At 33.4% G+C, this 26,043-nt stretch overlaps 5 non-coding genes across 5 annotated transcripts; all 5 read left to right on the forward strand.

Annotated features, from left to right (window-relative positions):
• The first annotated feature begins 2,898 nt into the window (after positions 1–2,898).
• On the forward strand, positions 2,899–2,971 carry TRNAR-CCU (transfer RNA arginine (anticodon CCU)). Its single transcript has one exon. It is a non-coding gene; the product is annotated as a tRNA-Arg (tRNA).
• Positions 2,972–8,845: 5,874 nt separating this feature from the next.
• TRNAR-CCU (transfer RNA arginine (anticodon CCU)) lies at positions 8,846–8,918 on the forward strand. Its single transcript has one exon. It is a non-coding gene; the product is annotated as a tRNA-Arg (tRNA).
• Positions 8,919–19,266: 10,348 nt separating this feature from the next.
• Positions 19,267–19,339, forward strand: TRNAR-CCU (transfer RNA arginine (anticodon CCU)). Its single transcript has one exon. It is a non-coding gene; the product is annotated as a tRNA-Arg (tRNA).
• A 1,429-nt stretch (positions 19,340–20,768) lies between these two features.
• Positions 20,769–20,841, forward strand: TRNAR-CCU (transfer RNA arginine (anticodon CCU)). Its single transcript has one exon. It is a non-coding gene; the product is annotated as a tRNA-Arg (tRNA).
• Positions 20,842–23,740: 2,899 nt separating this feature from the next.
• TRNAK-CUU (transfer RNA lysine (anticodon CUU)) lies at positions 23,741–23,813 on the forward strand. Its single transcript has one exon. It is a non-coding gene; the product is annotated as a tRNA-Lys (tRNA).
• Positions 23,814–26,043: the final 2,230 nt, after the last annotated feature.

Consider the following 26,043-nt stretch of genomic DNA (forward strand, 5'->3'; position numbering starts at 1 on the left):
GCTTTATTTCATTAAAATAATTTTGGAGATATTCCTTTCATTCTTGCTTCATACTGCACAAATGGTTCCACCAGAAACTTTTATCTGCTTATCAATCCGGAACTGTTCAGCTTGCAAAATTATGGCCCAGTATCTAAAAGCAGACATTTATCCTAATGACATTGTGGATTAGTTTTCTGAAAAGTTTACTATCACCTGGGGCAGTGGCTTCAAGTCCCATCTAGGATGCATGTTCCTTTGTTGCTCATTCTCATTCTAGAAGTTATGCTTTTTTTCAATTCAGGTGACTGTCTTAATGGTATTGCAGAAAATCCATATGTACCAAAACATACCTATTAAGTTTTAATTGCAATTTAATATCAGAGTGGCTACAAAATAACAATTTCTATTGCAATTGCTGATGGGTTTCTTGAAGTCCTTTCATCCATCTCATCAAAAGGGTAATTTTCTGCCTTTTATATTTCTTTGGACACTGACTTTACTGACAATTTAGGTGCTTCAGACCAAAAAAACAATGTTTACCTTTAAATATAGAGCACAAGTGAGATTTAACTTATTTTTATTTAAAGATACTGCATTTTTTGGTATTATAGTGTATATTTTCCCTATGCAACATTAAAGTTACATATATCTATACCAAATATTATTTAAGATAAATAAACAGGAATTATTTTACAATTTTGATAATATTGTACTGTACAACAGTGGCATGAATTCATTGCAATATACACCTATGGATACATAAAACTGGGCAATAACACAAATGCACAATATAATTGATTACCTTATGATTAGAATATTACTTTTATTAGGTACTTTAGTATTGGGTGCAGTAGTTTAGTGGATTTAAAAAGTAACTAATTTTAAATTAATAAACCAAGTTAATTTTCTTAGTCAACTCGATGCTAAAATCACTCAACTAAAAATAAAGCGGTTTGTCCTTGTGCTCCTGTGGCGCAATCGGTATGTGCGCGGTACTTATAAGACAGTATCTGTTGAGAAATCCTGAGGTTGTGAATTCAAGGCTCACCTGGAGCAAATGTAATTTTTTTTCTAATGTCATCAGTTAATGATTATCATCTGCTTCCTAAACATCCTGATATGAAGGCAGAAAAAAAACACAAACATGACTGTTTTTAAGTACCAGTACACACAGCTGCTTTGGTTCATATGCACTGTAAAAATTACTTTAGTTAGTCAACAAAATTGAATGCAAAAGACTACATCTTTCTTGGTAAAAGAGTTGCATCAATCTGTTTTGCTGCAATGTAACATGAGGGTCCACACTATTAGGTCTGGATAGTACAATCACATTTCATGCTGGGATTTGTAAAGCAAAGAACACAAATAAACGGCTTTCCTATATCGCATCAATTAATGATTATACTAATGAAAAAATCAGTTTCACTCAAAGATGTTACTAAGCCCCAGTGGCCTAATGGATTGTGGGTTCAAGTCCCATCTGGGGTGATAGGCTTTATTTCATTAAAATAATATTGGAGATGTTCCTTTCATTCTTGCTTCATACTGCACAAATGGCTCCACCAGAAACTTTAATCTGCTTAACTATCTGGAACTGTTCAGCTTGCAAAATTATGGCCCAGTATCTAAAAGCAGACATTTATCCTAATGACATTGTGGATTAGTTTCCTGAAAAGTTTACTATCACCTGGGACAGTGGCTTCAAGTCCCATCTAGGATGCATGTTCCTTTGTTGCTCATACTCATTCTAGAAGTTATGCTTTTTTTCAATGCAGGTGACTGTCTTAATGGTATTGCAGAAAATCCATATGTACCAAAACATACCTATTAAGTTTTAATTGCAATTTAATATCAGAGTGGCTACAAAATAACAATGTCTATTGCAATTGCTGATGGGTTTCTTGAAGTCCTTTCATCCTTGTCATCAAAAGGGTAATTTTCTGCTTTTTATATTTCTTTGGACACTGACTTTACTGACAATTTAGGTGCTACAGACCAAAAAAACAATGTTTACCTTTAAATATAGAGCACAAGTGAGATTTAACTTATTTTTATTTAAAGATACTGCATTTTTGGTAATATAGTGTATATTTTCCCTATGCAACATTAAAGTTACATATATCTATAGCAAATATTATTTAAGATAAATAAACAGGAATTATTTTACAATTTTGATAATATTGTACTGTACAAAAATGGCATGAATTCATTGCAATATACACCTATGGATACATAAAAACTGGGCAATAACACAAATGAACAATATAATTGATTACCTTATGATTAGAATATTACTTTTATTAGGTACTTTAGTATTGGGTGCAGTAGTTTAGTGGATTTAAAAAGTAACTAGTTTAAAATTAATAAACCAAGTTAATTTACTTAGTCAACTCGATGCTAAAATCACTCAACTAAAAATAATGTGGTTTGACAATGTGCTCCTGTGGCGCAATCGGTCTGTGCGCGGTACTTATAAGACAGTATCTGTTGAGCAATCCTGAGGTTGTGAATTCAAGCCTCACCTGGAGCAAATGTAATTTTTTTTCTAATGTCATCAGTAAATGATTATCATCTGCTTCCTGAACATCCTGATATGAAGGCAGAAAAAAAACACAAACATGACTGTTTTTAAGTACCAGTACACACAGCTGCTTTGGTTCATATGCACTGTAAACATTACTTTAGTTAGCCATCAAAATGGAATGCAAAAGACTACCTCTTTATTGGTAAAAGAGTTGCATCAATCTGTTTTGCTGCAATGTAACATGAGGGTCCACACTATTAGGTCTGGATAGTACAATCACATTTCATGCTGGGATTTGTAAAGCAAAGAACACAAATAAACGGCTTTCCTATATCGCAACAATTAATGATTATACTAATGAAAAAATCAGTTTCACTCAAAGATGTTACTAAGCCCCAGTGGCCTAATGGATAAGGCACTGGCCTCCTAAGCCAGGGATTGTGGGTTCAAGTCCCATCTGGGGTGATAGGCTTTATTTCATTAAAATAATTTTGGAGATGTTCCTTTCATTCTTGCTTCATACTGCACAAATGGTTCCACCAGAAACTTTTATCTGCTTATCAATCCGGAACTGTTCAGCTTGCAAAATTATGGCCCAGTATCTAAAAGCAGACATTTATCCTAATGACATTGTCGATTAGTTTTCTGAAAAGTTTACTATCACCTGGGACAGTGGCTTCAAGTCCCATCTAGGATGCATGTTCCTTTGTTGCTCATTCTCATTCTAGAAGTTATGCTTTTTTTCAATTCAGGTGTCTGTCTTAATGGTATTGCAGAAATCCATATGTACCAAAACATACCTATTAAGTTTTAATTGCAATTTAATATCAGAGTGGCTACAAAATAACAATGTCTATTGGAATTGCTGATGGGATTCTTGAAGTCCTTTCATCCTTGTCATCAAAAGGGTAATTTTCTGCTTTTTATATTTCTTTGGACACTGACTTTACTGACAATTTGGGTGCTTCAGACCAAAAAAACAATGTTTACCTTTAAATATAGAGCACAAGTGAGATTTAACTTATTTTTATTTAAAGATACTGCATTTTTGGTAATATAGTGTATATTTTCCCTATGCAACATTAAAGTTACATATATCTATACCAAATATTAGTTAAGATAAATAAACAGGAATTATTTTACAATTTTGATAATATTGAACTGTACAACAATGGCATGAATTCATTGCAATATACACCTATGGATACATAAAACTGGGCAATAACACAAATGCACAATATAATTGATCACCTTATGATTAGAATATTACTTTTATTAGGTACTTTAGTATTGGGTGCAGTAGTTTAGTGGATTTAAAAAGTAACTAATTTAAAATTAATAAACCAAGTTAATTTACTTAGTCAACTCGATGCTAAAATCACTCAACTAAAAATAATGCGCTTTGATCATGTGCTCCTGTGGCACAATCGGTCTGTGCGCAGGACTTATAAGACAGTATCTGTTGAGCAATGCTGAGGTTGTGAGTTCAAGCCTCACCTGGAGCAAATGTAATTTTTTTCTAATGTCATCAGTTAATGATTATCATCTGCTTCCTGAAAATCCTGATATGAAGGCAGAAAAAAAACACAAACATGATTGTTTTTAAGTACCAGTACACACAGCTGCTTTGGTTCATATGCACTGTAAACATTACTTTAGTTAGTCAACAAAATGGAATGCAAAAGACTACCTCTTTATTGGTAAAAGAGTTGCATCAATCTGTTTTGCTGCAATGTAACATGAGGGTCCACACTATTAGGTCTGGATAGTACATTCACATTTCATGCTGGGATTTGTAAAGCAAAGAACACAAATAAACGGCTTTCCTATATCGCAACAATTAATGATTATACTAATGAAAAAATCAGTTTCACTCAAAGATGTTACTAAGCCCCAGTGGCCTAATGGATTGTGGGTTCAAGTCCCATCTGGGGTGATAGGCTTTATTTCATTAAAATAATATTGGAGATGTTCCTTTCATTCTTGCTTCATACTGCACAAATGGCTCCACCAGAAACTTTAATCTGCTTAACTATCTGGAACTGTTCAGCTTGCAAAATTATGGCCCAGTATCTAAAAGCAGACATTTATCCTAATGACATTGTGGATTAGTTTCCTGAAAAGTTTACTATCACCTGGGACAGTGGCTTCAAGTCCCATCTAGGATGCATGTTCCTTTGTTGCTCATACTCATTCTAGAAGTTATGCTTTTTTTCAATGCAGGTGACTGTCTTAATGGTATTGCAGAAAATCCATATGTACCAAAACATACCTATTAAGTTTTAATTGCAATTTAATATCAGAGTGGCTACAAAATAACAATGTCTATTGCAATTGCTGATGGGTTTCTTGAAGTCCTTTCATCCTTGTCATCAAAAGGGTAATTTTCTGCTTTTTATATTTCTTTGGACACTGACTTTACTGACAATTTAGGTGCTACAGACCAAAAAAACAATGTTTACCTTTAAATATAGAGCACAAGTGAGATTTAACTTATTTTTATTTAAAGATACTGCATTTTTGGTAATATAGTGTATATTTTCCCTATGCAACATTAAAGTTACATATATCTATAGCAAATATTATTTAAGATAAATAAACAGGAATTATTTTACAATTTTGATAATATTGAACTGTACAACAATGGCATGAATTCATTGCAATATACACCTATGGATACATAAAACTGGGCAATAACACAAATGCACAATATAATTGATTACCTTATGATTAGAATATTACTTTTATTAGGTACTTTAGTATTGGGTGCAGTAGTTTAGTGGATTTAAAAAGTAACTAATTTAAAATTAATAAACCAAGTTAATTTACTTAGTCAACTCGATGCTAAAATCACTCAGCTAAAAATAAAGCGCTTTGTACATGTGCTCCTGTGGCGCAATCGGTCTGTGCGCAGGACTTATAAGACAGTATCTGTTGAGCAATCCTGAGGTTGTGAATTCAAGCCTCATCTGGAGCAAATGTAATTTTTTTTCTAATGTCTTCAGTTAATGATTATCATTTGCTTCCTGAACATCCTGATATGAAGGCAGAAAAAAAACACAAACATGACTGTTTTTAAGGTACCAGTACACACAGCTGCTTTGGTTCATATGCACTGTAAAAATTACTTTAGTTAGTCAACAAAATGGAATGCAAAAGACTACCTCTTTATTGGTAAAAGAGTTGCATCAATCTGTTTTGCTGCAATGTAACATGAGGGTCCACACTATTAGGGCTGGAAAGTACAATCACATTTCATGCTGGGATTTGTAAAGCAAAGAACACAAATAAACGGCTTTCCTATATCGCAACAATTAATGATTATACTAATGAAAAAATCAGTTTCACTCAAAGATGTTACTAAGCCCCAGTGGCCTAATGGATAAGGGCCTGGCTTCCTAAGCCAGGGATTGTGGGTTCAAGTCCCATCTGGGGTGATAGGCTTTATTTCATTAAAATAATTTTGGAGATGTTCCTTTCATTCTTGCTTCATACTGCACAAATGGCTCCACCAGAAACTTTTATCTGCTTATCAATCTGGAACTGTTCAGCTTGCAAAATTATGGCCCAGTATCTAAAAGCAGACATTTATCCTAATGACATTGTGGATTAGTTTTCTGAAAAGTTTACTATCACCTGGGACAGTGGCTTCAAGTCCCATCTAGGATGCATGTTCCTTTGTTGCTCATTCTCATTCTAGAAGTTATGCTTTTTTTCAATTCAGGTGACTGTCTTAATGGTATTGCAGAAAATCCATATATACCAAAACATACCTATTAAGTTTTAATTGCAATTTAATATCAGAGTGGCTACAAAATAACAATTTCTATTGCAATTGCTGATGGGTTTCTTGAAGTCCTTTCATCCATGTCATCAAAAGGGTAATTTTCTGCCTTTTATATTTCTTTGGACACTGACTTTACTGACAATTTAGGTGCTTCAGACCAAAAAAACAATGTTTACCTTTAAATATAGAGCACAAGTGAGATTTAACTTATTTTTATTTAAAGATACTGCATTTTTTGGTATTATAGTGTATATTTTCCCTATGCAACATTAAAGTTACATATATCTATAGCAAATATTATTTAAGATAAATAAACAGGAATTATTTTACAATTTTGATAATATTGAACTGTACAACAATGGCATGAATTCATTGCAATATACACCTATGGATACATAAAACTGGGCAATAACACAAATGCACAATATAATTGATTACCTTATGATTAGAATATTACTTTTATTAGGTACTTTAGTATTGGGTGCAGTAGTTTAGTGGATTTAAAAAGTAACTAATTTAAAATTAATAAACCAAGTTAATTTACTTAGTCAACTCGATGCTAAAATCACTCAACTAAAAATAATGCGCTTTGACCATGTGCTCCCGTGGCGCAATCGGTCTGTGCGCAGGACTTATAAGGCAGTATCTGTTGAGCAATGCTGAGGTTGTGAGTTCAAGCCTCACCTGGAGCAAATGTAATTTTTTTTCTAATGTCATCAGTTAATGATTATCATCTGCTTCCTGAACATCCTGATATGAAGGCAGAAAAAAAACACAAACATGACTGTTTTTAAGTACCAGTACACACAGCTGCTTTGGTTCATATGCACTGTAAACATTACTTTAGTTAGTCATCAAAATGGAATGCAAAAGACTACCTCTTTATTGGTAAAAGAGTTGCATCAATCTGTTTTGCTGCAATGTAACATGAGGGTCCACACTATTAGGTCTGGATAGTACAATCACATTTCATGCTGGGATTTGTAAAGCAAAGAACACAAATAAACGGCTTTCCTATATCGCATCAATTAATGATTATACTAATGAAAAAATCAGTTTCACTCAAAGATGTTACTAAGCCCCAGTGGCCTAATGGATTGTGGGTTCAAGTCCCATCTGGGGTGATAGGCTTTATTTCATTAAAATAATATTGGAGATGTTCCTTTCATTCTTGCTTCATACTGCACAAATGGCTCCACCAGAAACTTTAATCTGCTTAACTATCTGGAACTGTTCAGCTTGCAAAATTATGGCCCAGTATCTAAAAGCAGACATTTATCCTAATGACATTGTGGATTAGTTTCCTGAAAAGTTTACTATCACCTGGGACAGTGGCTTCAAGTCCCATCTAGGATGCATGTTCCTTTGTTGCTCATACTCATTCTAGAAGTTATGCTTTTTTTCAATGCAGGTGACTGTCTTAATGGTATTGCAGAAAATCCATATGTACCAAAACATACCTATTAAGTTTTAATTGCAATTTAATATCAGAGTGGCTACAAAATAACAATGTCTATTGCAATTGCTGATGGGTTTCTTGAAGTCCTTTCATCCTTGTCATCAAAAGGGTAATTTTCTGCTTTTTATATTTCTTTGGACACTGACTTTACTGACAATTTAGGTGCTACAGACCAAAAAAACAATGTTTACCTTTAAATATAGAGCACAAGTGAGATTTAACTTATTTTTATTTAAAGATACTGCATTTTTGGTAATATAGTGTATATTTTCCCTATGCAACATTAAAGTTACATATATCTATAGCAAATATTATTTAAGATAAATAAACAGGAATTATTTTACAATTTTGATAATATTGTACTGTACAAAAATGGCATGAATTCATTGCAATATACACCTATGGATACATAAAAACTGGGCAATAACACAAATGAACAATATAATTGATTACCTTATGATTAGAATATTACTTTTATTAGGTACTTTAGTATTGGGTGCAGTAGTTTAGTGGATTTAAAAAGTAACTAGTTTAAAATTAATAAACCAAGTTAATTTACTTAGTCAACTCGATGCTAAAATCACTCAACTAAAAATAATGTGGTTTGACAATGTGCTCCTGTGGCGCAATCGGTCTGTGCGCGGTACTTATAAGACAGTATCTGTTGAGCAATCCTGAGGTTGTGAATTCAAGCCTCACCTGGAGCAAATGTAATTTTTTTTCTAATGTCATCAGTAAATGATTATCATCTGCTTCCTGAACATCCTGATATGAAGGCAGAAAAAAAACACAAACATGACTGTTTTTAAGTACCAGTACACACAGCTGCTTTGGTTCATATGCACTGTAAACATTACTTTAGTTAGCCATCAAAATGGAATGCAAAAGACTACCTCTTTATTGGTAAAAGAGTTGCATCAATCTGTTTTGCTGCAATGTAACATGAGGGTCCACACTATTAGGTCTGGATAGTACAATCACATTTCATGCTGGGATTTGTAAAGCAAAGAACACAAATAAACGGCTTTCCTATATCGCAACAATTAATGATTATACTAATGAAAAAATCAGTTTCACTCAAAGATGTTACTAAGCCCCAGTGGCCTAATGGATAAGGCACTGGCCTCCTAAGCCAGGGATTGTGGGTTCAAGTCCCATCTGGGGTGATAGGCTTTATTTCATTAAAATAATTTTGGAGATGTTCCTTTCATTCTTGCTTCATACTGCACAAATGGTTCCACCAGAAACTTTTATCTGCTTATCAATCCGGAACTGTTCAGCTTGCAAAATTATGGCCCAGTATCTAAAAGCAGACATTTATCCTAATGACATTGTCGATTAGTTTTCTGAAAAGTTTACTATCACCTGGGACAGTGGCTTCAAGTCCCATCTAGGATGCATGTTCCTTTGTTGCTCATTCTCATTCTAGAAGTTATGCTTTTTTTCAATTCAGGTGTCTGTCTTAATGGTATTGCAGAAATCCATATGTACCAAAACATACCTATTAAGTTTTAATTGCAATTTAATATCAGAGTGGCTACAAAATAACAATGTCTATTGGAATTGCTGATGGGATTCTTGAAGTCCTTTCATCCTTGTCATCAAAAGGGTAATTTTCTGCTTTTTATATTTCTTTGGACACTGACTTTACTGACAATTTGGGTGCTTCAGACCAAAAAAACAATGTTTACCTTTAAATATAGAGCACAAGTGAGATTTAACTTATTTTTATTTAAAGATACTGCATTTTTGGTAATATAGTGTATATTTTCCCTATGCAACATTAAAGTTACATATATCTATACCAAATATTAGTTAAGATAAATAAACAGGAATTATTTTACAATTTTGATAATATTGAACTGTACAACAATGGCATGAATTCATTGCAATATACACCTATGGATACATAAAACTGGGCAATAACACAAATGCACAATATAATTGATCACCTTATGATTAGAATATTACTTTTATTAGGTACTTTAGTATTGGGTGCAGTAGTTTAGTGGATTTAAAAAGTAACTAATTTAAAATTAATAAACCAAGTTAATTTACTTAGTCAACTCGATGCTAAAATCACTCAACTAAAAATAATGCGCTTTGATCATGTGCTCCTGTGGCACAATCGGTCTGTGCGCAGGACTTATAAGACAGTATCTGTTGAGCAATGCTGAGGTTGTGAGTTCAAGCCTCACCTGGAGCAAATGTAATTTTTTTCTAATGTCATCAGTTAATGATTATCATCTGCTTCCTGAAAATCCTGATATGAAGGCAGAAAAAAAACACAAACATGATTGTTTTTAAGTACCAGTACACACAGCTGCTTTGGTTCATATGCACTGTAAACATTACTTTAGTTAGTCAACAAAATGGAATGCAAAAGACTACCTCTTTATTGGTAAAAGAGTTGCATCAATCTGTTTTGCTGCAATGTAACATGAGGGTCCACACTATTAGGTCTGGATAGTACATTCACATTTCATGCTGGGATTTGTAAAGCAAAGAACACAAATAAACGGCTTTCCTATATCGCAACAATTAATGATTATACTAATGAAAAAATCAGTTTCACTCAAAGATGTTACTAAGCCCCAGTGGCCTAATGGATTGTGGGTTCAAGTCCCATCTGGGGTGATAGGCTTTATTTCATTAAAATAATATTGGAGATGTTCCTTTCATTCTTGCTTCATACTGCACAAATGGCTCCACCAGAAACTTTAATCTGCTTAACTATCTGGAACTGTTCAGCTTGCAAAATTATGGCCCAGTATCTAAAAGCAGACATTTATCCTAATGACATTGTGGATTAGTTTCCTGAAAAGTTTACTATCACCTGGGACAGTGGCTTCAAGTCCCATCTAGGATGCATGTTCCTTTGTTGCTCATACTCATTCTAGAAGTTATGCTTTTTTTCAATGCAGGTGACTGTCTTAATGGTATTGCAGAAAATCCATATGTACCAAAACATACCTATTAAGTTTTAATTGCAATTTAATATCAGAGTGGCTACAAAATAACAATGTCTATTGCAATTGCTGATGGGTTTCTTGAAGTCCTTTCATCCTTGTCATCAAAAGGGTAATTTTCTGCTTTTTATATTTCTTTGGACACTGACTTTACTGACAATTTAGGTGCTACAGACCAAAAAAACAATGTTTACCTTTAAATATAGAGCACAAGTGAGATTTAACTTATTTTTATTTAAAGATACTGCATTTTTGGTAATATAGTGTATATTTTCCCTATGCAACATTAAAGTTACATATATCTATAGCAAATATTATTTAAGATAAATAAACAGGAATTATTTTACAATTTTGATAATATTGAACTGTACAACAATGGCATGAATTCATTGCAATATACACCTATGGATACATAAAACTGGGCAATAACACAAATGCACAATATAATTGATTACCTTATGATTAGAATATTACTTTTATTAGGTACTTTAGTATTGGGTGCAGTAGTTTAGTGGATTTAAAAAGTAACTAATTTAAAATTAATAAACCAAGTTAATTTACTTAGTCAACTCGATGCTAAAATCACTCAGCTAAAAATAAAGCGCTTTGTACATGTGCTCCTGTGGCGCAATCGGTCTGTGCGCAGGACTTATAAGACAGTATCTGTTGAGCAATCCTGAGGTTGTGAATTCAAGCCTCATCTGGAGCAAATGTAATTTTTTTTCTAATGTCTTCAGTTAATGATTATCATTTGCTTCCTGAACATCCTGATATGAAGGCAGAAAAAAAACACAAACATGACTGTTTTTAAGGTACCAGTACACACAGCTGCTTTGGTTCATATGCACTGTAAAAATTACTTTAGTTAGTCAACAAAATGGAATGCAAAAGACTACCTCTTTATTGGTAAAAGAGTTGCATCAATCTGTTTTGCTGCAATGTAACATGAGGGTCCACACTATTAGGGCTGGAAAGTACAATCACATTTCATGCTGGGATTTGTAAAGCAAAGAACACAAATAAACGGCTTTCCTATATCGCAACAATTAATGATTATACTAATGAAAAAATCAGTTTCACTCAAAGATGTTACTAAGCCCCAGTGGCCTAATGGATAAGGGCCTGGCTTCCTAAGCCAGGGATTGTGGGTTCAAGTCCCATCTGGGGTGATAGGCTTTATTTCATTAAAATAATTTTGGAGATGTTCCTTTCATTCTTGCTTCATACTGCACAAATGGCTCCACCAGAAACTTTTATCTGCTTATCAATCTGGAACTGTTCAGCTTGCAAAATTATGGCCCAGTATCTAAAAGCAGACATTTATCCTAATGACATTGTGGATTAGTTTTCTGAAAAGTTTACTATCACCTGGGACAGTGGCTTCAAGTCCCATCTAGGATGCATGTTCCTTTGTTGCTCATTCTCATTCTAGAAGTTATGCTTTTTTTCAATTCAGGTGACTGTCTTAATGGTATTGCAGAAAATCCATATATACCAAAACATACCTATTAAGTTTTAATTGCAATTTAATATCAGAGTGGCTACAAAATAACAATTTCTATTGCAATTGCTGATGGGTTTCTTGAAGTCCTTTCATCCATGTCATCAAAAGGGTAATTTTCTGCCTTTTATATTTCTTTGGACACTGACTTTACTGACAATTTAGGTGCTTCAGACCAAAAAAACAATGTTTACCTTTAAATATAGAGCACAAGTGAGATTTAACTTATTTTTATTTAAAGATACTGCATTTTTTGGTATTATAGTGTATATTTTCCCTATGCAACATTAAAGTTACATATATCTATAGCAAATATTATTTAAGATAAATAAACAGGAATTATTTTACAATTTTGATAATATTGAACTGTACAACAATGGCATGAATTCATTGCAATATACACCTATGGATACATAAAACTGGGCAATAACACAAATGCACAATATAATTGATTACCTTATGATTAGAATATTACTTTTATTAGGTACTTTAGTATTGGGTGCAGTAGTTTAGTGGATTTAAAAAGTAACTAATTTAAAATTAATAAACCAAGTTAATTTACTTAGTCAACTCGATGCTAAAATCACTCAACTAAAAATAATGCGCTTTGACCATGTGCTCCCGTGGCGCAATCGGTCTGTGCGCAGGACTTATAAGGCAGTATCTGTTGAGCAATGCTGAGGTTGTGAGTTCAAGCCTCACCTGGAGCAAATGTAATTTTTTTTCTAATGTCATCAGTTAATGATTATCATCTGCTTCCTGAACATCCTGATATGAAGGCAGAAAAAAAACACAAACATGACTGTTTTTAAGTACCAGTACACACAGCTGCTTTGGTTCATATGCACTGTAAACATTACTTTAGTTAGTCATCAAAATGGAATGCAAAAGACTACCTCTTTATTGGTAAAAGAGTTGCATCAATCTGTTTTGCTGCAATGTAACATGAGGGTCCACACTATTAGGTCTGGATAGTACAATCACATTTCATGCTGGGATTTGTAAAGCAAAGAACACAAATAAACGGCTTTCCTATATCGCAACAATTAATGATTATACTAATGAAAAAATCAGTTTCACTCAAAGATGTTACTAAGCCCCAGTGGCCTAATGGATAAGGCACTTGTCTCCTAAGCCAGGGATTGTGGGTTCAAGTCCCATCTGGGGTGATAGGCTTTATTTCATTAAAATAATTTTGGAGATATTCCTTTCATTCTTGCTTCATACTGCACAAATGGTTCCACCAGAAACTTTTATCTGCTTATCAATCCGGAACTGTTCAGCTTGCAAAATTATGGGCCAGTATCTAAAAGCAGACATTTATCCTAATGACATTGTGGATTAGTTTTCTGAAAAGTTTACTATCACCTGGGGCAGTGGCTTCAAGTCCCATCTAGGATGCATGTTCCTTTGTTGCTCATTCTCATTCTAGAAGTTATGCTTTTTTTCAATTCAGGTGACTGTCTTAATGGTATTGCAGAAAATCCATATGTACCAAAACATACCTATTAAGTTTTAATTGCAATTTAATATCAGAGTGGCTACAAAATAACAATTTCTATTGCAATTGCTGATGGGTTTCTTGAAGTCCTTTCATCCATCTCATCAAAAGGGTAATTTTCTGCCTTTTATATTTCTTTGGACACTGACTTTACTGACAATTTAGGTGCTTCAGACCAAAAAAACAATGTTTACCTTTAAATATAGAGCACAAGTGAGATTTAACTTATTTTTATTTAAAGATACTGCATTTTTTGGTATTATAGTGTATATTTTCCCTATGCAACATTAAAGTTACATATATCTATACCAAATATTATTTAAGATAAATAAACAGGAATTATTTTACAATTTTGATAATATTGTACTGTACAACAGTGGCATGAATTCATTGCAATATACACCTATGGATACATAAAACTGGGCAATAACACAAATGCACAATATAATTGATTACCTTATGATTAGAATATTACTTTTATTAGGTACTTTAGTATTGGGTGCAGTAGTTTAGTGGATTTAAAAAGTAACTAATTTTAAATTAATAAACCAAGTTAATTTTCTTAGTCAACTCGATGCTAAAATCACTCAACTAAAAATAAAGTGGTTTGTCCTTGTGCTCCTGTGGCGCAATCGGTATGTGCGCGGTACTTATAAGACAGTATCTGTTGAGAAATCCTGAGGTTGTGAATTCAAGGCTCACCTGGAGCAAATGTAATTTTTTTTCTAATGTCATCAGTTAATGATTATCATCTGCTTCCTAAACATCCTGATATGAAGGCAGAAAAAAAACACAAACATGACTGTTTTTAAGTACCAGTACACACAGCTGCTTTGGTTCATATGCACTGTAAAAATTACTTTAGTTAGTCAACAAAATTGAATGCAAAAGACTACATCTTTCTTGGTAAAAGAGTTGCATCAATCTGTTTTGCTGCAATGTAACATGAGGGTCCACACTATTAGGTCTGGATAGTACAATCACATTTCATGCTGGGATTTGTAAAGCAAAGAACACAAATAAACGGCTTTCCTATATCGCAACAATTAATGATTATACTAATGAAAAAATCAGTTTCACTCAAAGATGTTACTAAGCCCCAGTGGCCTAATGGATTGTGGGTTCAAGTCCCATCTGGGGTGATAGGCTTTATTTCATTAAAATAATATTGGAGATGTTCCTTTCATTCTTGCTTCATACTGCACAAATGGCTCCACCAGAAACTTTAATCTGCTTAACTATCTGGAACTGTTCAGCTTGCAAAATTATGGCCCAGTATCTAAAAGCAGACATTTATCCTAATGACATTGTGGATTAGTTTCCTGAAAAGTTTACTATCACCTGGGACAGTGGCTTCAAGTCCCATCTAGGATGCATGTTCCTTTGTTGCTCATACTCATTCTAGAAGTTATGCTTTTTTTCAATGCAGGTGACTGTCTTAATGGTATTGCAGAAAATCCATATGTACCAAAACATACCTATTAAGTTTTAATTGCAATTTAATATCAGAGTGGCTACAAAATAACAATGTCTATTGCAATTGCTGATGGGTTTCTTGAAGTCCTTTCATCCTTGTCATCAAAAGGGTAATTTTCTGCTTTTTATATTTCTTTGGACACTGACTTTACTGACAATTTAGGTGCTACAGACCAAAAAAACAATGTTTACCTTTAAATATAGAGCACAAGTGAGATTTAACTTATTTTTATTTAAAGATACTGCATTTTTGGTAATATAGTGTATATTTTCCCTATGCAACATTAAAGTTACATATATCTATAGCAAATATTATTTAAGATAAATAAACAGGAATTATTTTACAATTTTGATAATATTGAACTGTACAACAATGGCATGAATTCATTGCAATATACACCTATGGATACATAAAACTGGGCAATAACACAAATGCACAATATAATTGATTACCTTATGATTAGAATATTACTTTTATTAGGTACTTTAGTATTGGGTGCAGTAGTTTAGTGGATTTAAAAAGTAACTAATTTAAAATTAATAAACCAAGTTAATTTACTTAGTCAACTCGATGCTAAAATCACTCAACTAAAAATAATGCACTTTGACCATGTGCTCCCGTGGCGCAATCGGTCTGTGCGCAGGACTTATAAGGCAGTATCTGTTGAGCAATGCTGAGGTTGTGAGTTCAAGCCTCACCTGGAGCAAATGTAATTTTTTTTCTAATGTCATCAGTTAATGATTATCATCTGCTTCCTGAACATCCTGATATGAAGGCAGAAAAAAAACACAAACATGACTGTTTTTAAGTACCAGTACACACAGCTGCTTTGGTTCATATGCACTGTAAACATTACTTTAGTTAGTCATCAAAATGGAATGCAAAAGACTACCTCTTTATTGGTAAAAGAGTTGCATCAATCTGTTTTGCTGCAATGTAACATGAGGGTCCACACTATTAGGTCTGGATAGTACAATCACGTTTCATGCTGGGATTTGTAAAGCAAAGAACACAAATAAACGGCTTTCCTATATCGCAACAATTAATGATTATACTAATGAAAAAATCAGTTTCACTCAAAGATGTTACTAAGCCCCAGTGGCCTAATGGATAAGGCACTTGTCTCCTAAGCCAGGGATTGTGGGTTCAAGTCCCATCTGGGGTGATAGGCTTTATTTCATTAAAATAATTTTGGAGATATTCCTTTCATTCTTGCTTCATACTGCACAAATGGTTCCACCAGAAACTTTTATCTGCTTATCAATCCGGAACTGTTCAGCTTGCAAAATTATGGCCCAGTATCTAAAAGCAGACATTTATCCTAATGACATTGTGGATTAGTTTTCTGAAAAGTTTACTATCACCTGGGGCAGTGGCTTCAAGTCCCATCTAGGATGCATGTTCCTTTGTTGCTCATTCTCATTCTAGAAGTTATGCTTTTTTTCAATTCAGGTGACTGTCTTAATGGTATTGCAGAAAATCCATATGTACCAAAACATACCTATTAATTTTTAATTGCAATTTAATATCAGAGTGGCTACAAAATAACAATTTCTATTGCAATTGCTGATGGGTTTCTTGAAGTCCTTTCATCCATCTCATCAAAAGGGTAATTTTCTGCCTTTTATATTTCTTTGGACACTGACTTTACTGACAATTTAGGTGCTTCAGACCAAAAAAACAATGTTTACCTTTAAATATAGAGCACAAGTGAGATTTAACTTATTTTTATTTAAAGATACTGCATTTTTTGGTATTATAGTGTATATTTTCCCTATGCAACATTAAAGTTACATATATCTATACCAAATATTATTTAAGATAAATAAACAGGAATTATTTTACAATTTTGATAATATTGTACTGTACAACAGTGGCATGAATTCATTGCAATATACACCTATGGATACATAAAACTGGGCAATAACACAAATGCACAATATAATTGATTACCTTATGATTAGAATATTACTTTTATTAGGTACTTTAGTATTGGGTGCAGTAGTTTAGTGGATTTAAAAAGTAACTAATTTTAAATTAATAAACCAAGTTAATTTTCTTAGTCAACTCGATGCTAAAATCACTCAACTAAAAATAAAGCGGTTTGTCCTTGTGCTCCTGTGGCGCAATCGGTATGTGCGCGGTACTTATAAGACAGTATCTGTTGAGAAATCCTGAGGTTGTGAATTCAAGGCTCACCTGGAGCAAATGTAATTTTTTTTCTAATGTCATCAGTTAATGATTATCATCTGCTTCCTAAACATCCTGATATGAAGGCAGAAAAAAAACACAAACATGACTGTTTTTAAGTACCAGTACACACAGCTGCTTTGGTTCATATGCACTGTAAAAATTACTTTAGTTAGTCAACAAAATTGAATGCAAAAGACTACATCTTTCTTGGTAAAAGAGTTGCATCAATCTGTTTTGCTGCAATGTAACATGAGGGTCCACACTATTAGGTCTGGATAGTACAATCACATTTCATGCTGGGATTTGTAAAGCAAAGAACACAAATAAATGGCTTTCCTATATCGCAACAATTAATGATTATACTAATGAAAAAATCAGTTTCACTCAAAGATGTTACTAAGCCCCAGTGGCCTAATGGATTGTGGGTTCAAATCCCATCTGGGGTGATAGGCTTTATTTCATTAAAATAATATTGGAGATGTTCCTTTCATTCTTGCTTCATACTGCACAAATGGCTCCACCAGAAACTTTAATCTGCTTAACTATCTGGAACTGTTCAGCTTGCAAAATTATGGCCCAGTATCTAAAAGCAGACATTTATCCTAATGACATTGTGGATTAGTTTCCTGAAAAGTTTACTATCACCTGGGACAGTGGCTTCAAGTCCCATCTAGGATGCATGTTCCTTTGTTGCTCATACTCATTCTAGAAGTTATGCTTTTTTTCAATGCAGGTGACTGTCTTAATGGTATTGCAGAAAATCCATATGTACCAAAACATACCTATTAAGTTTTAATTGCAATTTAATATCAGAGTGGCTACAAAATAACATTGTCTATTGCAATTGCTGATGGGTTTCTTGAAGTCCTTTCATCCTTGTCATCAAAAGGGTAATTTTCTGCTTTTTATATTTCTTTGGACACTGACTTTACTGACAATTTAGGTGCTACAGACCAAAAAAACAATGTTTACCTTTAAATATAGAGCACAAGTGAGATTTAACTTATTTTTATTTAAAGATACTGCATTTTTGGTAATATAGTGTATATTTTCCCTATGCAACATTAAAGTTACATATATCTATAGCAAATATTATTTAAGATAAATAAACAGGAATTATTTTACAATTTTGATAATATTGAACTGTACAACAATGGCATGAATTCATTGCAATATACACCTATGGATACATAAAACTGGGCAATAACACAAATGCACAATATAATTGATTACCTTATGATTAGAATATTACTTTTATTAGGTACTTTAGTATTGGGTGCAGTAGTTTAGTGGATTTAAAAAGTAACTAATTTAAAATTAATAAACCAAGTTAATTTACTTAGTCAACTCGATGCTAAAATCACTCAACTAAAAATAATGCGCTTTGACCATGTGCTCCCGTGGCGCAATCGGTCTGTGCGCAGGACTTATAAGGCAGTATCTGTTGAGCAATGCTGAGGTTGTGAGTTCAAGCCTCACCTGGAGCAAATGTAATTTTTTTTCTAATGTCATCAGTTAATGATTATCATCTGCTTCCTGAACATCCTGATATGAAGGCAGAAAAAAAACACAAACATGACTGTTTTTAAGTACCAGTACACACAGCTGCTTTGGTTCATATGCACTGTAAACATTACTTTAGTTAGTCATCAAAATGGAATGCAAAAGACTACCTCTTTATTGGTAAAAGAGTTGCATCAATCTGTTTTGCTGCAATGTAACATGAGGGTCCACACTATTAGGTCTGGATAGTACAATCACGTTTCATGCTGGGATTTGTAAAGCAAAGAACACAAATAAACGGCTTTCCTATATCGCAACAATTAATGATTATACTAATGAAAAAATCAGTTTCACTCAAAGATGTTACTAAGCCCCAGTGGCCTAATGGATAAGGCACTGGCCTCCTAAGCCAGGGATTGTGGGTTCAAGTCCCATCTGGGGTGATAGGCTTTATTTCATTAAAATAATTTTGGAGATGTTCCTTTCATTCTTGCTTCATACTGCACAAATGGTTCCACCAGAAACTTTTATCTGCTTATCAATCCGGAACTGTTCAGCTTGCAAAATTATGGCCCAGTATCTAAAAGCAGACATTTATCCTAATGACATTGTGGATTAGTTTTCTGAAAAGTTTACTATCACCTGGGACAGTGGCTTCAAGTCCCATCTAGGATGCATGTTCCTTTGTTGCTCATTCTCATTCTAGAAGTTATGCTTTTTTTCAATTCAGGTGACTGTCTTAATGGTATTGCAGAAAATCCATATGTACCAAAACATACCTATTAAGTTTTAATTGCAATTTAATATCAGAGTGGCTACAAAATAACAATTTCTATTGCAATTGCTGATGGGTTTCTTGAAGTCCTTTCATCCATGTCATCAAAAGGGTAATTTTCTGCCTTTTATATTTCTTTGGACACTGACTTTACTGACAATTTGGGTGCTTCAGACCAAAAAAACAATGTTTACCTTTAAATATAGAGCACAATTGAGATTTAACTTATTTTTATTTAAAGATACTGCATTTTTTGGTATTATAGTGTATATTTTCCCTATGCAACATTAAAGTTACATATATCTATAGCAAATATTATTTAAGATAAATAAACAGGAATTATTTTACAATTTTGAGAATATTGTACTGTACAAAAATGGCATGAATTCATTGCAATATACACCTATGGATACATAAAAACTGGGCAATAACACAAATGCACAATATAATTGATTACCTTATGATTAGAATATTACTTTTATTAGGTACTTTAGTATTGGGTGCAGTAGTTTAGAGGATTTAAAAAGTAACTAGTTTAAAATTAATAAACCAAGTTAATTTACTTAGTCAACTCGATGCTAAAATCACTCAACTAAAAATAAAGAGCTTTGTCCATGTGCTCCTGTGGCGCAATCGGTCTGTGCGCGGTACTTATAAGACAGTATCTGTTGAGCAATCCTGAGGTTGTGAATTCAAGCCTTACCTGGAGCAAATGTAATTTTTTTTCTAATGTCATCAGTAAATGATTATCATCTGCTTCCTGAACATCCTGATATGAAGGCAGAAAAAAAACACAAACATGACTGTTTTTAAGTACCAGTACACACAGCTGCTTTGGTTCATATGCACTGTAAACATTACTTTAGTTAGCCATCAAAATGGAATGCAAAAGACTACCTCTTTATTGGTAAAAGAGTTGCATCAATCTGTTTTGCTGCAATGTAACATGAGGGTCCACACTATTAGGTCTGGATAGTACAATCACATTTCATGCTGGGATTTGTAAAGCAAAGAACACAAATAAACGGCTTTCCTATATCGCAACAATTAATGATTATACTAATGAAAAAATCAGTTTCACTCAAAGATGTTACTAAGCCCCAGTGGCCTAATGGATAAGGCACTGGCCTCCTAAGCCAGGGATTGTGGGTTCAAGTCCCATCTGGGGTGATAGGCTTTATTTCATTAAAATAATTTTGGAGATGTTCCTTTCATTCTTGCTTCATACTGCACAAATGGTTCCACCAGAAACTTTTATCTGCTTATCAATCCGGAACTGTTCAGCTTGCAAAATTATGGCCCAGTATCTAAAAGCAGACATTTATCCTAATGACATTGTCGATTAGTTTTCAGAAAAGTTTACTATCACCTGGGACAGTGGCTTCAAGTCCCATCTAGGATGCATGTTCCTTTGTTGCTCATTCTCATTCTAGAAGTTATGCTTTTTTTCAATTCAGGTGTCTGTCTTAATGGTATTGCAGAAAATCCATATGTACCAAAACATACCTATTAAGTCTTAATTGCAATTTAATATCAGAGTGGCTACAAAATAACAATGTCTATTGGAATTGCTGATGGGATTCTTGAAGTCCTTTCATCCTTGTCATCAAAAGGGTAATTTTCTGCTTTTTATATTTCTTTGGACACTGACTTTACTGACAATTTAGGTGCTTCAGACCAAAAAAACAATGTTTACCTTTAAATATAGAGCACAAGTGAGATTTAACTTATTTTTATTTAAAGATACTGCATTTTTGGTAATATAGTGTATATTTTCCCTATGCAACATTAAAGTTACATATATCTATACCAAATATTAGTTAAGATAAATAAACAGGAATTATTTTACAATTTTGATAATATTGAACTGTACAACAATGGCATGAATTCATTGCAATATACACCTATGGATACATAAAACTGGGCAATAACACAAATGCACAATATAATTGATCACCTTATGATTAGAATATTACTTTTATTAGGTACTTTAGTATTGGGTGCAGTAGTTTAGTGGATTTAAAAAGTAACTAATTTAAAATTAATAAACCAAGTTAATTTACTTAGTCAACTCGATGCTAAAATCACTCAACTAAAAATAATGCGCTTTGACCATGTGCTCCTGTGGCACAATCGGTCTGTGCGCAGGACTTATAAGACAGTATCTGTTGAGCAATGCTGAGGTTGTGAGTTCAAGCCTCACCTGGAGCAAATGTAATTTTTTTCTAATGTCATCAGTTAATGATTATCATCTGCTTCCTGAAAATCCTGATATGAAGGCAGAAAAAAAACACAAACATGATTGTTTTTAAGTACCAGTACACACAGCTGCTTTGGTTCATATGCACTGTAAACATTACTTTAGTTAGTCAACAAAATGGAATGCAAAAGACTACCTCTTTATTGGTAAAAGAGTTGCATCAATCTGTTTTGCTGCAATGTAACATGAGGGTCCACACTATTAGGTCTGGATAGTACAATCACATTTCATGCTGGGATTTGTAAAGCAAAGAACACAAATAAACGGCTTTCCTATATCGCAACAATTAATGATTATACTAATGAAAAAATCAGTTTCACTCAAAGATGTTACTAAGCCCCAGTGGCCTAATGGATTGTGGGTTCAAGTCCCATCTGGGGTGATAGGCTTTATTTCATTAAAATAATATTGGAGATGTTCCTTTCATTCTTGCTTCATACTGCACAAATGGCTCCACCAGAAACTTTAATCTGCTTAACTATCTGGAACTGTTCAGCTTGCAAAATTATGGCCCAGTATCTAAAAGCAGACATTTATCCTAATGACATTGTGGATTAGTTTCCTGAAAAGTTTACTATCACCTGGGACAGTGGCTTCAAGTCCCATCTAGGATGCATGTTCCTTTGTTGCTCATACTCATTCTAGAAGTTATGCTTTTTTTCAATGCAGGTGACTGTCTTAATGGTATTACAGAAAATCCATATGTACCAAAACATACCTATTAAGTTTTAATTGCAATTTAATATCAGAGTGGCTACAAAATAACAATGTCTATTGCAATTGCTGATGGGTTTCTTGAAGTCCTTTCATCCTTGTCATCAAAAGGGTAATTTTCTGCTTTTTATATTTCTTTGGACACTGACTTTACTGACAATTTAGGTGCTACAGACCAAAAAAACAATGTTTACCTTTAAATATAGAGCACAAGTGAGATTTAACTTATTTTTATTTAAAGATACTGCATTTTTGGTAATATAGTGTATATTTTCCCTATGCAACATTAAAGTTACATATATCTATACCAAATATTATTTAAGATAAATAAACAGGAATTATTTTACAATTTTGATAATATTGAACTGTACAACAATGGCATGAATTCATTGCAATATACACCTATGGATACATAAAACTGGGCAATAACACAAATGCACAATATAATTGATTACCTTATGATTAGAATATTACTTTTATTAGGTACTTTAGTATTGGGTGCAGTAGTTTAGTGGATTTAAAAAGTAACTAATTTAAAATTAATAAACCAAGTTAATTTACTTAGTCAACTCGATGCTAAAATCACTCAACTAAAAATAATGCGCTTTGACCATGTGCTCCCGTGGCGCAATCGGTCTGTGCGCAGGACTTATAAGGCAGTATCTGTTGAGCAATGCTGAGGTTGTGAGTTCAAGCCTCACCTGGAGCAAATGTAATTTTTTTTCTAATGTCATCAGTTAATGATTATCATCTGCTTCCTGAACATCCTGATATGAAGGCAGAAAAAAAACACAAACATGACTGTTTTTAAGTACCAGTACACACAGCTGCTTTGGTTCATATGCACTGTAAACATTACTTTAGTTAGTCAACAAAATGGAATGCGAAAGACTACCTCTTTATTGGTAAAAGAGTTGCATCAATCTGTTTTGCTGCAATGTAACATGAGGGTCCACACTATTAGGTCTGGATAGTACAATCACATTTCATGCTGGGATTTGTAAAGCAAAGAACACAAATAAACGGCTTTCCTATATCGCAACAATTAATGATTATACTAATGAAAAAATCAGTTTCACTTAAAGATGTTACAAAGCCCCAGTGGCAAAATGGATAAGGCACTGGCCTCTTAAGCCAGGGTTTGTGGGTTCAAGTCCCATCTGGGGTGATAGGCTTTATTTCATTAAAATAATTTTGGAGATTTCCTTTCATTCTTGCTTCATACTGCACAAATGGCTCCACCAGAAACTTTAATCTGCTTAACTATCTGGAACTGTTCAGCTTGCAAAATTATGGCCCAGTATCTAAAAGCAGACATTTATCCTAATGACATTGTGGATTAGTTTCCTGAAAAGTTTACTATCACCTGGGACAGTGGCTTCAAGTCCCATCTAGGATGGATGTTCCTTTGTTGCTCATACTCATTCTAGAAGTTATGCTTTTTTTCAATGCAGGTGACTGTCTTAATGGTATTGCAGAAAGTCCATATGTACCAAAACATACCTATTAAGTTTTAATTGCAATTTAATATCAGAGTGGCTACAAAATAACAATGTCTATTGCAATTGCTGATGGGTTTCTTGAAGTCCTTTCATCCTTGTCATCAAAAGGGTAATTTTCTGCTTTTTATATTTCTTTGGACACTGACTTTACTGACAATTTAGGTGCTACAGACCAAAAAAACAATGTTTACCTTTAAATATAGAGCACAAGTGAGATTTAACTTATTTTTATTTAAAGATACTGCATTTTTGGTAATATAGTGTATATTTTCCCTATGCAACATTAAAGTTACATATATCTATACCAAATATTATTTAAGATAAATAAACAGGAATTATTTTACAATTTTGATAATATTGAACTGTACAACAATGGCATGAATTCATTGCAATATACACCTATGGATACATAAAACTGGGCAATAACACAAATGCACAATATAATTGATTACCTTATGATTAGAATATTACTTTTATTAGGTACTTTAGTATTGGGTGCAGTAGTTTAGTGGATTTAAAAAGTAACTAATTTAAAATTAATAAACCAAGTTAATTTACTTAGTCAACTCGATGCTAAAATCACTCAACTAAAAATAAAGCGCGTTGTACATGTGCTCCTGTGGCGCAATCGGTCTGTGCGCAGGACTTATAAGACAGTATCTGTTGAGCAATCCTGAGGTTGTGAATTCAAGCCTCATCTGGAGCAAATGTAATTTTTTTTCTAATGTCTTCAGTTAATGATTATCATTTGCTTCCTGAACATCCTGATATGAAGGCAGAAAAAAAACACAAACATGACTGTTTTTAAGGTACCAGTACACACAGCTGCTTTGGTTCATATGCACTGTAAAAATTACTTTAGTTAGTCAACAAAATGGAATGCAAAAGACTACCTCTTTATTGGTAAAAGAGTTGCATCAATCTGTTTTGCTGCAATGTAACATGAGGGTCCACACTATTAGGGCTGGAAAGTACAATCACATTTCATGCTGGGATTTGTAAAGCAAAGAACACAAATAAACGGCTTTCCTATATCGCAACAATTAATGATTATACTAATGAAAAAATCAGTTTCACTCAAAGATGTTACTAAGCCCCAGTGGCCTAATGGATAAAGGCCTGGCTTCCTAAGCCAGGGATTGTGGGTTCAAGTCCCATCTGGGGTGATAGGCTTTATTTCATTAAAATAATTTTGGAGATGTTCCTTTCATTCTTGCTTCATACTGCACAAATGGCTCCACCAGAAACTTTTATCTGCTTATCAATCTGGAACTGTTCAGCTTGCAAAATTATGGCCCAGTATCTAAAAGCAGACATTTATCCTAATGACATTGTGGATTAGTTTTCTGAAAAGTTTACTATCACCTGGGACAGTGGCTTCAAGTCCCATCTAGGATGCATGTTCCTTTGTTGCTCATTCTCATTCTAGAAGTTATGCTTTTTTTCAATTCAGGTGACTGTCTTAATGGTATTGCAGAAAATCCATATATACCAAAACATACCTATTAAGTTTTAATTGCAATTTAATATCAGAGTGGCTACAAAATAACAATTTCTATTGCAATTGCTGATGGGTTTCTTGAAGTCCTTTCATCCATGTCATCAAAAGGGTAATTTTCTGCCTTTTATATTTCTTTGGACACTGACTTTACTGACAATTTAGGTGCTTCAGACCAAAAAAACAATGTTTACCTTTAAATATAGAGCACAAGTGAGATTTAACTTATTTTTATTTAAAGATACTGCATTTTTTGGTATTATAGTGTATATTTTCCCTATGCAACATTAAAGTTACATATATCTATACAAAATATTATTTAAGATAAATAAACAGGAATTATTTTACAATTTTGATAATATTGTACTGTACAACAATGGCATGAATTCATTGCAATA

Source organism: Taudactylus pleione, unplaced genomic scaffold (assembly GCF_031769625.1).
Source record: "Taudactylus pleione unplaced genomic scaffold, aTauple2 ptg000473l, whole genome shotgun sequence".
Taxonomy (NCBI): domain Eukaryota; kingdom Metazoa; phylum Chordata; class Amphibia; order Anura; family Myobatrachidae; genus Taudactylus; species Taudactylus pleione.